The sequence below is a fragment of the Abramis brama genome (genome assembly GCF_963993115.1).
Source record: "Abramis brama genome assembly, chromosome: 22".
Lineage (NCBI taxonomy): Eukaryota > Metazoa > Chordata > Actinopteri > Cypriniformes > Leuciscidae > Abramis > Abramis brama.
Window position 1 is genome coordinate 30,957,789 of NC_139984.1, and position 15,809 is coordinate 30,973,597.

General features: G+C 39.0%; 1 protein-coding gene and 1 long non-coding RNA gene across 2 annotated transcripts in view; both read right to left on the reverse strand.

The window, feature by feature from the left end:
• The window catches only part of LOC311072984 (uncharacterized protein), a 1,552,487-nt gene that overhangs the window by 906,603 nt on the left and 630,075 nt on the right, over positions 1-15,809 (reverse strand). The gene's annotated exons all lie outside the window — the stretch shown is intronic.
• LOC311073839 lies at positions 9,836-11,071 on the reverse strand. Its single transcript, XR_014604214.1, has 2 exons — positions 10,665-11,071; positions 9,836-10,545 (listed from the first exon to the last, which is right to left on the reverse strand). It is a non-coding gene; the product is annotated as an uncharacterized lncRNA (long non-coding RNA).

Sequence of the window (15,809 nt, forward strand, 5' to 3'; positions counted from 1 at the left end):
ATTCATACTTTGCTAACTACACGGCATGACTCATCATTTCCCTCGAGTGGATTTATGACTCAAATACTCGATTATTCTTAGGTATATAATCGATCTTAAAGGGGTGGTTGGTTATGATTTCACTTTTTTAACTTTAGTTAGTGTGTAATGTTGCTGTTTGAGTATAAACAAAATTTGCAAAGTTACAACGCTCAAAGTTCAAAGCAAAGGGAGATATTTGCTTTTAAAGGATTCACTTTTTAAGGACTACAACAAATGGCTGGTATAGAGACTACACGACATTCCTCCCGGGTTAGTGACATCACCAACCCTAAAACATAAACCCTGAACACAATTTATAGATTAGCAAGACAGAATGCTAATCAATGACTAGAAGATAACTACACATCAGCTACATAAATTCATCAACTAACCATTCAGAAATGTTGTCTACATGTTGTCACTTCTTCTTGAGTCTCTCCATCATTGTCTGAATTCGGTTTGAACATAAAAGACTAAAAGTTTTAGAAATTTTCAGTGCATGTCTGTGTGAGTGCAAGCTGTTGAAGCTCCGCCCCCTGTGCCGGGAGCAGCAGCTCATTTACATATAAAGGAACAGACACAAAACGGTGCGTTTTTGCTCACCCTCAAAGATTGATCAAATCAAATCAAATCAAATCAAGTATAATTGTATAGCGCTTTTCACAATACAGATTGTATCAAAGCAGCTTCACAGTATTAAAATAAAATAATACAACAAAGTTTGTTTCTAGTGGAATTTATTGATTGATAGAATAAAATTAAATATCCCCAAAATATCCCCAACTGAGCAAGCCAAAGGCAACAGTGGCAAGGAACCGAAAAAACTCCATCAAGCGGCCTAATGGTGTCCTAAAACTCCATCAGGTGACCTAATGGAGAAAAAAAAAAAAACCTTGGGAGAACCCAGGCTCAGTCGGGGGCCAGTTCTCCTCTGGCATTTATGAACTAGAGGCCGGATTGTAGTTTGAAACTGTGAGATTAACAATATTATATGAATGCCTGGCTGAAAAGATGCGTCTTTAATCTAGTTTTAAACTGGGAGAGTGAGTCCGAGCAACGAACAGTATCAGGAAGGCTATTCCAGAGTTTTGGAGCCAAATGTGAAAATGCTCTCCCTCCTTTGGTTGATCTGGATATCCTAGGTATGACCAAAAGCCTTGAATTTATTGATCTTAAAGAGCGCGATGGATTATAGGGTGATAGAAGATCCGTTAAATAGACTGGAGCTAAGCCGTTTAGGGCTTTATAAGTCAGTAGCAATACCTTATAATTAATACGGAACTTTATAGGTAGCCAATGTAGTGATGATAAAATCGGTGTTATATGATCATATTTTCTTGATCTAGTAAGAACTCTAGCAGCTGCATTTTGGACTAACTGTAGCTTGTTTATTGAGGATGCAGGACAACCGGCTAATAAAGCATTACAGTAATCTAGTCTCGAGGTCATGAATGCATGAACTAACTTTCCTGCATCAGAAACTGATAGCATATTACGTAGCTTAGCAATGTTTCTAAGGTGGAAAAAGGCTGTTTTTGTAACATACGAAATATGATTTTCAAAAGACAGGTTACAATCGAGTATAACACCCAGGTCTTTTACTGTAGAGGATAAAGTAACAGGACATCCTACGATGTCAAAGTTGTATTGTGAGAGGTTCTGTGGGCGGTTTTTTGAACCGATAAGTATTACCTCTGTCTTGTCTGGATTTAATAAAAGAAAATTACGCGTCATCCAATCTTTTATATCTTTAACACACTCTGTCAATTTGGATAATTTAGCGTTTTCATTTGAGTGTCATCAGCATAACAATGGAAACTAATTCCATGTTTCCTTATAATATTTCCAAGTGGCAGCATATATATTGAGAATAACAGAGGGCCCAACACAGATCCCTGCGGCACTCCATAGTTTACTGGAATTATGATCGATTTTTCTCCATTTAAATAGACAAAATGGTAGCGGTCTGATAAGTATGATCTAAACCAGCTTAATGCTTGTCCTTGAACACCAGTATAATTTTGTAGTCGATCTAAGAGTATTGTATGATCTATAGTATCGAACACAGCACTTAGATCAAGTAAAACTAGTATTGAGATGCAGCCTTGGTCAGAAGCTAAGAGTAAATCATTTGTGATTTTAACGAGCGCAGTTTCAGTGCTATGATGCGGCCTGAATCCTGACTGAAACTTTTCATAGATATCATTTTCTTGCAAGAAAGAGCCCAGTTGAGTGGACACAACTTTTTCTAGTATTTTAGACATAAAAGGTAGATTTGAAATGGGTCTATAATTTGCTAGATTATGCGGGTCTAATTGTGGTTTCTTAATGAGAGGTTTTATCACTGCCAGTTTAAATGTTCTTGGAACATGACCTAAAGATAAAGACAAGTTAATAATATTGAGGAGAGGCTCTTCCACTACAGGTAACACTTCCTTCAGTAGTTTAGTTGGTATAGGATCTAATAAACATGTTGTTGTTTTAGATGAAGTGATAAGTTTATTTAACTCTTTTTGTTCTATAGTTGTAAAGCACTGTAATTGTTCTTGCGGGGGGATAATTGAGGCTGAATTATAAGGTGCGATTGAGGATTGAACGTTTACAATTGTGGTTCTGATGTTTTCTATTTTCTCAGTGAAGAAGTTCATGAAATCATTACTACTAAACTGTAACGGGATATTTTGTTCGGGTGACGTCTGTTTATTTGTTAGTCTAGCCACGGTGTTAAATAAAAACCTAGGATTGTTTTGGTTGTTTTCTATTAGTTTGCGGAGATGCTCAGCCCTGGCCGCTTTTAGGGCCTTTTTATAACGTGACATACTGTCTTTCCACGCGATTCTAAAGACCTCTAAATTAGTTTGTTTCCATTTACGCTCTAAATTACGGGTTTCTCTCTTTAGAACATGCGTAGTATTATTGTACCATGGTGCTTTAATTTTCTCTGTGACCTTTTTTAATCTAACGGGTGCAACAACATCCAATGTTCTAGAGAGAATGGTGCTCATAGTGCTAGTTAGTTCTTCTAGTTCATCTGTTTGTTTGGGTTCAGGCAGCAGCTGAGACAGATCAGACAAGCAACTCGAGAAATTATCTATGGTGGATGGAAGGATTGTTCTGCCTGGTCGAAAACACGGCGCCGCATGACATATTACAGCAATACGTAATATGCAAGTTACCAAGTAATGGTCAGTGACATCATCACTTTGTGGAATGATATCTATATCGGTTGGATCGGTTCCATATGATATAATTAAATCGAGTGTGTGATTAAGACGATGAGTTGGTCCGGTGACGTTTTGTTTGACCCCAAAGGAATTTAATAAATCTATAAACGCAGCCCCTAACGCATCATTTGGATTATCTACGTGTATGTTAAAATCTCCAACAATTAATGCTTTATCTACATTGACCAATAGATCTGAGAGAAAATCTGCAAACTCTTTTAGGAAATCAGCGTAAGGCCCAGACTCATTTAGACCGAAATAATCATTAGGTTTAAGCCAAGTTTCAGTAAGGCAAAGTACATTGAAGCTATTATCCGTGACTATTTCATTTACAATAACTGCCTTAGGTGTGAGTGATCTAATGTTTAGAAGACCTAGCTTTAGAAATTGTTTTTGGTTACTAATAGCAACATTTTCTGGTTTAATAACAATTAGATTTTTTCTAGATCCTGCAGTAGATTTATTATTTGATCTCACTAAACGAGGAATAGACACAGTTTCTATGCGATGTTCTACACTATTTATATCAGTTAATTTGGTGCAGCAGAGACTATGATTTGAACTTTTGGTTACTAGTCAAAAGGTATTTAACATTTTGGAGATGTTATCTGACAGAAGATCCGATCCGAATCTGCTTGGGTGTAAGCCATCAGCACGGTAAAGCCTAGGACGCTCCCAAAACAGATTCCAATTATTTACAAAGAGCAGTTTCTGCTCATTGCACCATGATATTAACCATTCATTTAGCGCGAATAATCTACTAAACTTTTCATGACCTAGTCGGTACGTGGGAAGCGGTCCTGACACAATGATCGTTATATCAGGCGATGTGCTGCGTACCGTATCGATCAGATTCCTGAAGTCTTTCTTCAGAACCTCTGTCTGTCGCAGCCTGATGTCGGCCCCTCCCGCGTGCAGGACCACAGTTCCGACGCGCTCGTTCAGAATCTCGGGAACGTGAGCAGCGATTTCAGAAACACGAGCACCAGGAAAGCAGTGACTATGCACCTTACTTTTATTTAACGTAGCTTGTACGTGTCGAACGATGGAATCACCGATGATCACAGCATCGCGTTCTGTTTCGCGAAGAGGGGAGAAGCGGTTTTGTGTGGATATCTCGAAAACCGGGAGGGTCGGAGAGAGTTTTCTTGGTCTAGACCTGACTCGCGTCTTCCGCTGCGGAAATATCCAGGATTCGTGGTGGCATGTTGGAGCCTGCGTAAACGAGACCATAGCTGATCGCGGCCTCGACGCTCGTGACCGATGCTGAGTAACGCACGGAGTAGACGAGGTCGGAGTCAGCGGGTTAGTAACGTTGATCAATGATTTGTGTGCATCGGCGCGTGATGTTTCAAGAGCTAACCGCCGGTCTATCAGCTCGGCTTTTCTCACTAAAAGGTCGTGGATCTGTTTCTCAACAGCTTCCAGCTCAGACTGCAACGCGTGTAGCTCAAATGTGTCCTCACCTGCACCAAAAGGTAGACTACTTACATCTGATATATTCGCCATTTTAACAGATGGACCGTAAGTTAAGTTAGCAACGACGCTACCAGTGATGCTATCAATATTAATACTAATTTATGGCTTAAGTCTTGGATATAATCCGTCTTTTTAGTGGTACGGGTGTGGAGTAGACGCACGATAGGCGAAAAAAAAAATGTTTGTTTATAAATGAGTGCGGAGAAGACGCGTTCAGCCGTGATCCACGGACGTAACCTATAAGAGTATCCAGCGTTGGATCACTAGGCTTGAGACACGTCTGCTCAACAGTCCGCGTTGTAACTATGAGGTGAGGAAAAATAGAAAATGTTCGTTGTAAGTGAGTTTAAAGAGAAATCAAGAATTATAAATCAATCGATGGAGCTCCAAAGACAACAACGCGTTCAAACGCGACGCATGCGCATTCAATTGACAATTGTAACATGCTATATAAAAATATCTGTGTGGTATTTTGAGCTAAAACTTCACATACACACTCTGGGGACATCAGAGATTTATTTTACATCTTGTGAAAAGGGCATTATACCATCCCTTAAACAAGTAGTAGGCTATGTGGTAAAACTCACTTTTCTCATAAGGACTTACACAGTTAATAATTCTCAACACGAACACCACACCGCGACTTCTGGAACAGTCTTGCGGTGGAGAGCACAGCTGTTTATATCATGCGCATTTCTCGTGCGCAATCACTTTCAGCGCATCCGCCAATGGCCACTAGATGGCGCCTTTGCGCTACCTTTGTAACAACAATCCAGATGTTCAATTATATAGGTTTTACTGACACCAATAACGATTTTATGACAACTAATCTTTTGTCCAAATTACAATATTTGTGGATGTGGTTGTACTAGTTATTCATAACTATGCAGTGTCATAACTACATCTCTGACGTTTATAACAAACCAAACCGTTTGAAAATCGGTAGAAAATCGAGCAAGTTGGTTATTTAAAAAGTACATGCAGCATTAAAACACAATGTTACGAGTGAGCGCACAAGACATCTAGCCTTTATTATATGATATATATGGTTCGGAGCGTGTATCAAACTGCCAGAGTCGCGTGACGAGGCTTCATTACGTCAAAACTGTTTCGAAAGACTCCAATGGTTCGCAGCTGGGAGCTTATCTCTGTCAACCCATGAATCATGAGTCACTGAGAACAAATGAACAAGCGTCTGTGGGTTTTACCGGATTTTTGTTGCAGTTACACTGTTCTGACCACTAGGGGTCGCCGTGGAGCTCAAAGCCTCGACAAACACACAATACACCACATTTGCTTCAACTGTTTCAGTTTCACGAAGCCTCGATATGCCCACCACTATCTAAATTCCGAGTTTTAAAAGAAATGCTCTTTTATATTAATAATAATAATAATAATAATAATAATAATGACTTTATTCAGGACTCAAAATGGAAGGTCCATAGTACAAAGTTTAAAAAGAAAAAGACAACAGTTACAACATAGCAATAAATATACAGTATAATATATAGAAATAAATTAATAAAAGGTCAATAACTTTCACTTGTAATACAAACAGAGCGCCAATGTCTCCACAGTCTAGATTTATACCTAACAGAGCTAAAATCATTGTGGGCTAAAGCTTGAATAACTCTGTTTTCAGAGGCAGACATTCTACACATGTATCGAAAAATAAGATTTCTTATTAAGGCAGAACAGGTAGGCACACCAACATTAACAACACCTGACTAGCACTACACCATCTGGGTTGTTGAAGCAGTCTCATGCCATCATTATACGCTACATTCAGTCTCTGCATGTTCTTTTTGCTGTAAGACCGCCACAAGGGCAGTATACAGTGGTGTACAGAATGCTTTGAATAAAGCTACCTTAACATAAACAAAACACATGCCAAATTTACGTATAAGCACATTAGCTTGAGCATATATCTTGCGACACTGTCTATTGATGTCCGTATCATCCGATAAATCATTTACAATATGATGGCCAAGATATTTAATCTCATCACACACTTTAAGGGCAGTACGAGATAAAAAGAAATCAGGGAATACTAATTTCCTGTTTTCTTTACTTCTAACAATCATTATATTGCTCTTACTTGCATTATATTTGATATCAAAATCTGCACCGTACTGAGAGCAAACCTTCAACAGTTGTTGTAACCCAGCACTATATGGGCAAATGATTACCAAATCATCTGCATAAATAAGGTGATTAGTGAGAGTATTGCCTATAATACATTCTGTATTACATTTATTTAATTGTTGTGCAAGTCATCCATACACGTTAAAAAGAAAAGGTGACAAAATACCACCCTGACAATCTCCGTTACCAACAGTAAATGGTTCTGATGAAGTTCTAATGTTCTATGTTCTAATGCCTAATAAAAGTTGTGGAATTCCGGCTATTATAATGATCTAAAATTTCCTTTAAGGCAAATATACACATATCTGTACCGTGTTGATGTTTAAAACCAAATTGGTTGTCAGTCGTAAGAATATAGGCCTACTGTTCCAACCTGTTAAGAAGAATTTTCTCCCACATTTTGGATACAATGCTAGCTAGGGCTATAGGTCTATAATTGTCCATGCTGTTTATTTGGCCAGTTTTATCTTTAATGACAGGCACTAATAAAACAGGTCAAATAGATTCAGGCAAAGTCCCATGAACTAAGAAACCTGTCATACAAATAGCAAACAGAGGAACAAGTTTCTTGCGTGCATACTTTAGATGTTCAGCGGTTATTTTATCGGTCCCACACGCTTTATTGTCATCTAATCCCAATACTGCAGATTGTACCTCTTCAGAATTAATAACCACTTTTTCATCTGTCAATATTTTCCACCTCAAAAGTACCGGTATTCCTCCCAATACAGTAAAAATAGCTCATGATAATGTTGCCGCCACATCTGGCAAATTACATCTGAGCCACTGACACCCTCAATATTTGTATATTACTTTAAAACGCCATGGCATATTGTATAGTCTAGATTTATTAAACAACGCAATGTGTTAACTGTTAAATGTGCAGTATGTTAGTCTAACATATAGCCTACAGTCATATTTAGGTTATATCTAATTAACATGAACATCCTAATCGGATGTGAATATATTTTACTTAGGTTACTTGCAACAGCGAGGAAGATTGGAAAAAACAGTTAATCGTTTCTGTTCTTGCGAAATGGCGCACTGTCTGACTGCTTTTATAACAACACAACGAAACACCCTCCTCCTCCTTTACCACATAACAGCCAATAGAGATTGTTGAGCTCCTCCCCTGTCCTACAATTCTGCCGCATTGATTCCTTGGATGAACCGCCTGTATCGGCAGAAGTGTTTTTTAATGTGGTTTGGCAGCAGGAAGTTCCCTTTTGACATGCTTATACTTTTTCGTGTTAGGCCCTGTCCCAAATGGCACACTCCGGACTTGTGGACTTCCTCAGAGTCCACACTTTGGTGACGTCATGTAGTGCAGACCTATAGGGCCCTTGGCGCGAGTCCACGAGGGCGCATTGAGAGGTATTTTTGGGACAGACTCGATCGGCACGCCGGAAATAACGGCCTGGTTGTTGTTGGACAGGAGAAATCACATATTTGCGCTCCGACGTCTTATCTGCATGTCAACTACACATCCTAATTTTACAGTTCTATATTTTTATATTGTGCATATCACCTGGGCATTAAACAATAGATATATCATGCTTATTTAAATGATGTATACAGCTGTACATAATAATTGGCTACATAATGTTCCATTTGAACTAAGATTACAATTTTAAAACATAATTTAAACATATTTTTTTCAATTTACAGGTTTCAATATTCATACTATGTTTACATATGACTCAGTAAAGCCCTGACATTCGGTTCTATTTATTTAATGAATCATAATGCGATCGTATTATTAAACGTGCTATTATTATGTTTGAGACATCAACCACTGGTCGACGACCATAATGTTTGTATAAACTGTAGGTAACAACTGGTAAAATGTACATTTAGGTCATAAAAACCGTAATATTTTCTTCTCAGCCATGTCAGCAATTATCCGTGAGTGAAATCTCCTCCCATCTGTTGTCTGATTGGCCTTTCGCAAGGATTCCTGGGTAGTTAAAGTGCGTGGAGCCTGCTTCTATGCGGGCTTCGCGGAAGACCGCTTCAAGGGTACAAAGGGGGCGCTGCTGAGCACACTTCAGAGCGGTAAAATGGTGAATGGGACGGCCTACGGACTCGTAGACTCAGCGAGCACGCGCAATTCAAGTCCACGAGACCGAAAGTCCGCATGAAGTGCGCCATTTGGGACAGGGCCTTATAGGCTATGAACCCAACTGAAACAAATGAACTGAACATTCAAATTCCAGTGTTGTTGTAAGTTGTGGATAGTTCGCTTCGTACATTCATTTTAACTGCATTAAAGTGTGTGTGTGTGTGTGTGTGTGTGTGTGTGTGTGTGTGTGTGTGTGTGTGTGTGTGTGTGTGTGTGTGTGTGTGTGTGTGTGTGTGTGTGTGTGTGTGTGTGTGTGTGTGTGTGTGTGTGTGTGTGTGTGTGTGTGTGTGTGTGTGTGTGTGTGTGTGTGTGTGTGTGTGTGTGTGTTTTAAACATTTTGTATACTATTTATTATAAGACGCAATGTGTTTACTATTTGTTAAATATGCAGTATGTTAGTCTACCATATACTGTCATTTTTAGGTTATATCTAAATAACAGATTCATACTCTCGGATGTAAATATATTTTACTTGTGACCGTGATGAAGGTTGGGGAAAACCAGTGGCTGTTTTTGCGAAATGGCGTATACTGGTAAGGAATCAGTTTAAACTGTAAGCTATTTGCAAGTAATATTTTATTTTAAAATGTGCAATATGTCGAAAACGTCTCCACTATAGTGGACCTAATGCATAATTTCAGCTACAATTCATATACTATCACAGTAACAGTTGTTTTTGAAAATACTTATGTAGCGGCACGAGGATGGGATGGAATGATTTCAAGCATAAAATGATCTCTGCTAACGACTACGCCACCCTGGAATCTTGCCAGGGACAATAAAATCTAGTTTGTTATTTAAGGACACACAGGTTCGTCCACAGTAAGGCGGCAGGAGACGTGGGTACAAAAATATAAATTTGTTTTATTAAAGATAAATAATCAATATAAAATGCACAAACATCAACAGCACTCAATGTAGACAATTTTGTGGTTCCACAAGCACACATGGAGCGACCTGAGTCAGCAGGACAGGAGCCGAGGCAGAGCAGTGGATAAGGGCACATAAGGCCTCCACGACAAGTCGCCTTTTCCGTACGCCTGTGCATATACACTCACACCAGTACACACACACACTCACACCACTCAGCACACCACACTCGTGAGGGAGACCACCACCAACAATCCGCCCCTGCTTTGTGCACTCAGCTCCTGGAACAGAAGTGTCACTGTTGAAACACACTCAGAATTGTCACTGTTGAAACACACTCAGAACTGTCACTCCAAGAGACAGAAATTGGAGTAGAGATGTTCAGTTTCACGTTAAACATATTACAAAATTCTGAGTCAAAATACAAAATAAAAACTAATACCAACGAAAAGAAAACTTTCCTGGTGTCACAAGACACGGAGACAACCCCGAAATAAAGGGCTCACATGGAGGCACACACACTAAAATAAACACAAAGGACAGTGTTTTCAGTCCTTTGTCCACAGCGGATCAAAGCAACAGCAAAAGCAGCAAAGCAACAGCGCCTCCAGAAGTAGTCCCACGCAGTCAACCGCACGGAAACTAATCGGTGGTGCAGATGCGACCCGTTGGTCCGTACTACATCTACGAATTTACAAATAAACAATCAGACAAACTCTGTGATTTAACTGCTAACCATTAATAAAAGCTGTTTCTCTCAACAGATTGCCATTTAACCTAGGCGCAAATTTAAAACTACATACCTTTTAGGTGCGATCTCTGGGGACCAACTCAGTCAGACAGACAACATGCATGTGGGCTCATCCCATCTATCAGGTGGACAGCGTGCGCGTCGGCAATAACTAAGCATTCCGGGCATGAAGTATAAACAACCATACTTTGACCATCAAGGGTACAACCTCAGCCGAATGCCAGCCGCGAAAGCTTGCATGTCGCCCTGAAAATAAGCTAATGTTAGCTACAGTATGCCATTGATCGGCCAGCTCACAACACCCAACATACCTGAATGACGACACGGGAAGGGGCGGTGCCTCATGACACCATACACTCTAACCAGCTTGTTTATATGCGCTATTACAGCTCACTGATAGGACGAGCTCAAATGAATTAATCAGCCACCTGCAGGCAGGATATATTTCATTAGACCTGCCACACTTAATTTGCAGTAATGTTTTTGACCGTAAATAATTGTATTTGTGTTATTAGAATGTGTGTTGGAGCCAGTGTTAATGTAGATGTATTTGGGGGCAGTATGTGCACTGAGGAGTTTTTAAACCGTTGTTTTACCCGCAGAGTTAGAAGGTTGGTGGGGAAACGCATACAGTTTTTACCACACAAAGCTTGATGTTCACCGTCTGATGTATGTAACTGTTTGCATTTTGTTTAAAAAAAGTATTACCCCCTAGTATTGGTAAATTTAGGATTAGTTGTGGGGAGGGGTTAGGATTAGGGCTGGGGTTAGGATTAGGCAATCAGGTAGCCTACTGACTTCAACGAGGGGGGTAATCATTTGGCAGGGGGTCGAAATTCGGCACAACACCGGCAAGGCGAGGTACATCTCAATCCAGAGCCGTATAAAGAAAGAAATATCTATGGCTGTCTCAAACAAGCCTTGTGTCAGAAAATTTGCTTTGGCGGCCAACAAAAAAAAATTCAATGCAGGATAAAACCCTGCATAACTGCTCATTAAGTTTCTTTAACTCGCTAAAATTCTTACTTGTGCTGGCATGACACAATGTAAAGCATTTTATCATATGTTTGTATTTTAATAAATGAAGTTTGCAACTGATCTAAAACTGCAGAGACTGAGGCCATCCTTAAAAATAGTCTTGTTTGCCATAACCCGACCGACCCTGTCAATTTAGGACCGACCCAATTATTTCATTTTTTTTCCCTTTTAGTCTGACGACCTGCCTTAAAACCGACCGATTATTATTAATTTTTTTTTCTCTTCAAACAACTAATACAAATGCAATAAAATAATATTATTTTAGACTACAGGGCCGTTGAATGCTTGTATCTGATTGGTTGACGAACGTTCTTAGGCATGTGCAATTATTTTCAGGGAAATGCACGGCTAAAGTAGTTCCAGGCAGGTCTTGACCGCATTACAGTTCCATATCACTTCGCGTAGTTAACTGTAATAACGGAAAATAGGATACAATTCATAACAAGAAAAAAAAGACAGACCCCTTTAAATTTTAATATTTATGGTGAACATGAGTCACGGCTGAAGGGCGTTGTTAGGCACGAAGTGAATATGAAACATTGGCCGAGGTCATCGGTTAAAGCTGGGTATTAATGTCTGGCTATAATTGTTGTAGAAATTGTGTTACTAGACTTTTGTACACCCAAATAGTTGAATTTCCAAAACAGCCTAATACATGAATGAAACTCATCGATTATGGTCTAGTCTAACATCATAACTAACATGATACCGGATAGGCTACTCTGAACAGTTTCTCTGGCAACTGAAGATGCCCGGCCGAGGAACTGCAGTGGGCCGAGGGTTTGACGCATGCTGGTCAGGCTGGTTGTTTCCACGTTCTAATGCTGCGGCAGCTTCCCGCAAAAGCTCACTAACAGATTTCGCCATATCTCGTCGTCTCCATTACAATATAATCACATTTAAATAATTTCGTTTCACACATTCAAATCATGCACACGGGACGTCGACGAATTCGCTTTACAGAAGGCGTGTCTCTAGCGCCGTTACTTGAATAAGCCACACCCACTCATTAACATAGAATTTGCATGCAGGTTGTCTTTGAAAAAGACAACGAAAATGAAAACTGTGAAATAAAAGAGGAATTAAAATGAAAACTAAAATTTACATTTCAGTTTGAATTGTGTCACTATTATTGCGTGAGCGTTATAAAAGAGCTTTGTAAAAACTGTAGCCTATTTGTTTCTTTTTCACGTTTGGCTTTTCATTTTAATATTGGCAGTCTTGCCTCGAGACTGTAGTGAAAATGAAATGTGAAATCACCAATTGCATTTTATTTTTAAATTTGACAGGGATGATGCACTGTCACCGTGAAAATTAAATCATTTAATTTCATTCTCAATTTTGTCACATATTTTGCGTACAGGTCCGTGTACTTTTTCGTTCATTCATTATTCTATTTCGGAATGAAAGATGAAATTTAAAAAAGGGTGCAGCTTGGTTTTTTGTTTAAAAGAAGAAAAAGCAGAAATGGCTGTATTTTGTTTTCCAAATGTATTGTTGTCATCAAATAGGCCTAATAGTATTAGAAAATTGGACATTTCCGGTCGGTTTTTAATTTGTAATATTTATTTGTACGTTTATTGTATTTCATTTGACTGATCGCATCTTTACCCAGAAGTAAATTACACCGTCGTGCGAAGTCATAGTTTATACACTAGATAGATGTCGCCTTGGCTACGGCAGTTCATTGGAATGTTGCATTTATATTCTGGGCTCATCTGATTTTTTGTACATAGCATAGCCTATTTTGTTATGATTTTAGTATCATAATGATTAATAAATGAACGCACAATTATCCTGGGCTGCGTTCAGCCCCGACAAAACGTTGCACAACGTTTTTTAAACAGAAACGGTGATGCGTTGAACACACTGTTCTGATGACGCAAGAGTTGCCATGGCAGCTGAGAAGGCCATTCTTTGTGAATAATTTTCAGAGCCTGATGAAGTCGGTATAAATATGTGTTTAATACTACAAAATATGCCCGATGTTACAGTTACTGCACTTGCCGCCCAGAACAAAAGAGAACATCCCAATCGAGTGAAGGAATTGCTGAAACTAAAATGGAAGCACACATCTTACCTAATTCAGACTAAAACACATCTATTTAGCCTCACATACTGACTTTATTTGTAGTTCATACTGTTTTAATACCCTGTATTTTATTTCTCCTTTTTAGGAAAAGCACTTAATTACCATTGTTTATTTCTATACCAAATGTCATACACTTGCAATTAAGCTAAAAATATAAGCAACTACATCATTATGTTGATAACCTATATTTTTACAATAAAACAAACATGTCTTCTAATATCCTCAGTTGTGTATACCGAGCTGCATCGAACACATTTGTAAATTACTTTCCTTGAACCCATTGTGCGAGTTCACTTTAATACCGCGTGCTTTATATACATGTTGCTTCTGATTGGACTGCAGTTCTGACACACCCACCAAACAAGAGAAAACGTATCTCAAACCCCGTTGCACACCGGTGCACGCCGGTGCACGCCGTTTCCAGGAAACATGACGTTCAACCCGGAAACCGTAGCAAAACGTTGCGCACCGTTTTGAACTTGAACATGCCCTATGACTTCGCACGACGGTGTAATTTACTTCCGGGTAAAGATGCGATCAGTCAAATGAAATACAATAAACGTACAAATAAATATTACAAATTAAAAACCGACCGGAAATGTCCAATTTTCTAATACTATTAGGCCTATTTGATGACAACAATACATTTGGAAAACAAAATACAGCCATTTCTGCTTTTTTTCTTTTAAACAAAAAACCAAGCTGCACCCTTTTTTAAATTTCATCTTTCATTCCGAAATAGAATAATGAATGAACGAAATTTGGCAGAAAAATAAAGAAATGGAGCTTGATCCTCTCAGGAAACAAAAGTAAAAAACGAAAATCAAGCCAAGGATCACCAGGAAAAAAAAAACCCTCTGCTAACATGCAGCCCCATGCGCTTGATCTGCCATTTTCGATGTCTAACTTCACAATCAATGGAAAAGTGCAGTTTAATTTTAATAAAGTAGGCCTATATAGTCCTATCTATAATCAATAGAAAATTGAACTGAGTATACATAAATAGTCCTGCTGCACGGTTTTCGTTACAGCCTAGGCCTACTGTCAATAATCAAAAAATAAAATTAACGAATGAATTAAAACGAATGAATTAATAAGTAAATTAAATAATATTGACGCACATGCTTTTCTGTCTCATTATTGCAACCTCTCTCTGTCTCTCTATATGTCTATCTAGTAATAACTGCACTAATAACTGCATTAGTCTGCTATCAGTGGCTCAAACCTCCGTTACTAACTCTTAAATGACGTTTTGGAATTAGCAATGAAGGCATGGGAATTGATGCGTAAGAAATTAGTCCTACATACAAGAGCGTTTTAATGACAAAAACTTGACAAACGACTTGAAATACATCATCTGAACAATGTTTCGAGGTGTGACAACTGTAGTATAAGCGGAATAATTGACTCCAGGCCGTTGAATTATTAGAAAAATATTGCACACCGGAGGTGTAACGCTTTACCACGCTTCGCGTCGTTACCACATTACCACCTCGGGTGTGCATTATTTTTCTAATAATTCAACGGCCTGTCGTCAATTATTCCTTACATATTTCATTGTGAATATAAATTGCCTAGGCCTACATACAAACGTATGCTACGTTCTTTCTTTTAAATAAAAACCCGTGGCGTCATCTATGATTATGTTTACACCATTGGTTTACGCATGTCACACATAGACAGTATAAGAAAGATGTCACACTATGGCCTGTAGTACATTCGCTTTGTTTCATTCGCTGTCAGTGGTTCGCGCTTGGTAATGATGGCTGCGGCTGCAGTAGCCTAAATAAAATGATCGCTGTCACCGTTCAAAGTCATACGGGTTCGGGCACCATAATACATCTAAAAAAATGCATTAAAACATCTCAACACCGCTTTAACTTGGCACGAAGTACTGGAAAGTTATTTTTCCATCCCTTTGTAATGAAGTGATGTGGGAAAAGTGTACTGTTATGACTGTGGTGTGTGTGGGGGGGGGGGGAGGGAACTGATCATAATTCTTTGAGGTGGCTGCATAATTTCCAGGGTTTAGAGGGACAGTTAGCCAGATGGGTGGAGCAGTTAGCA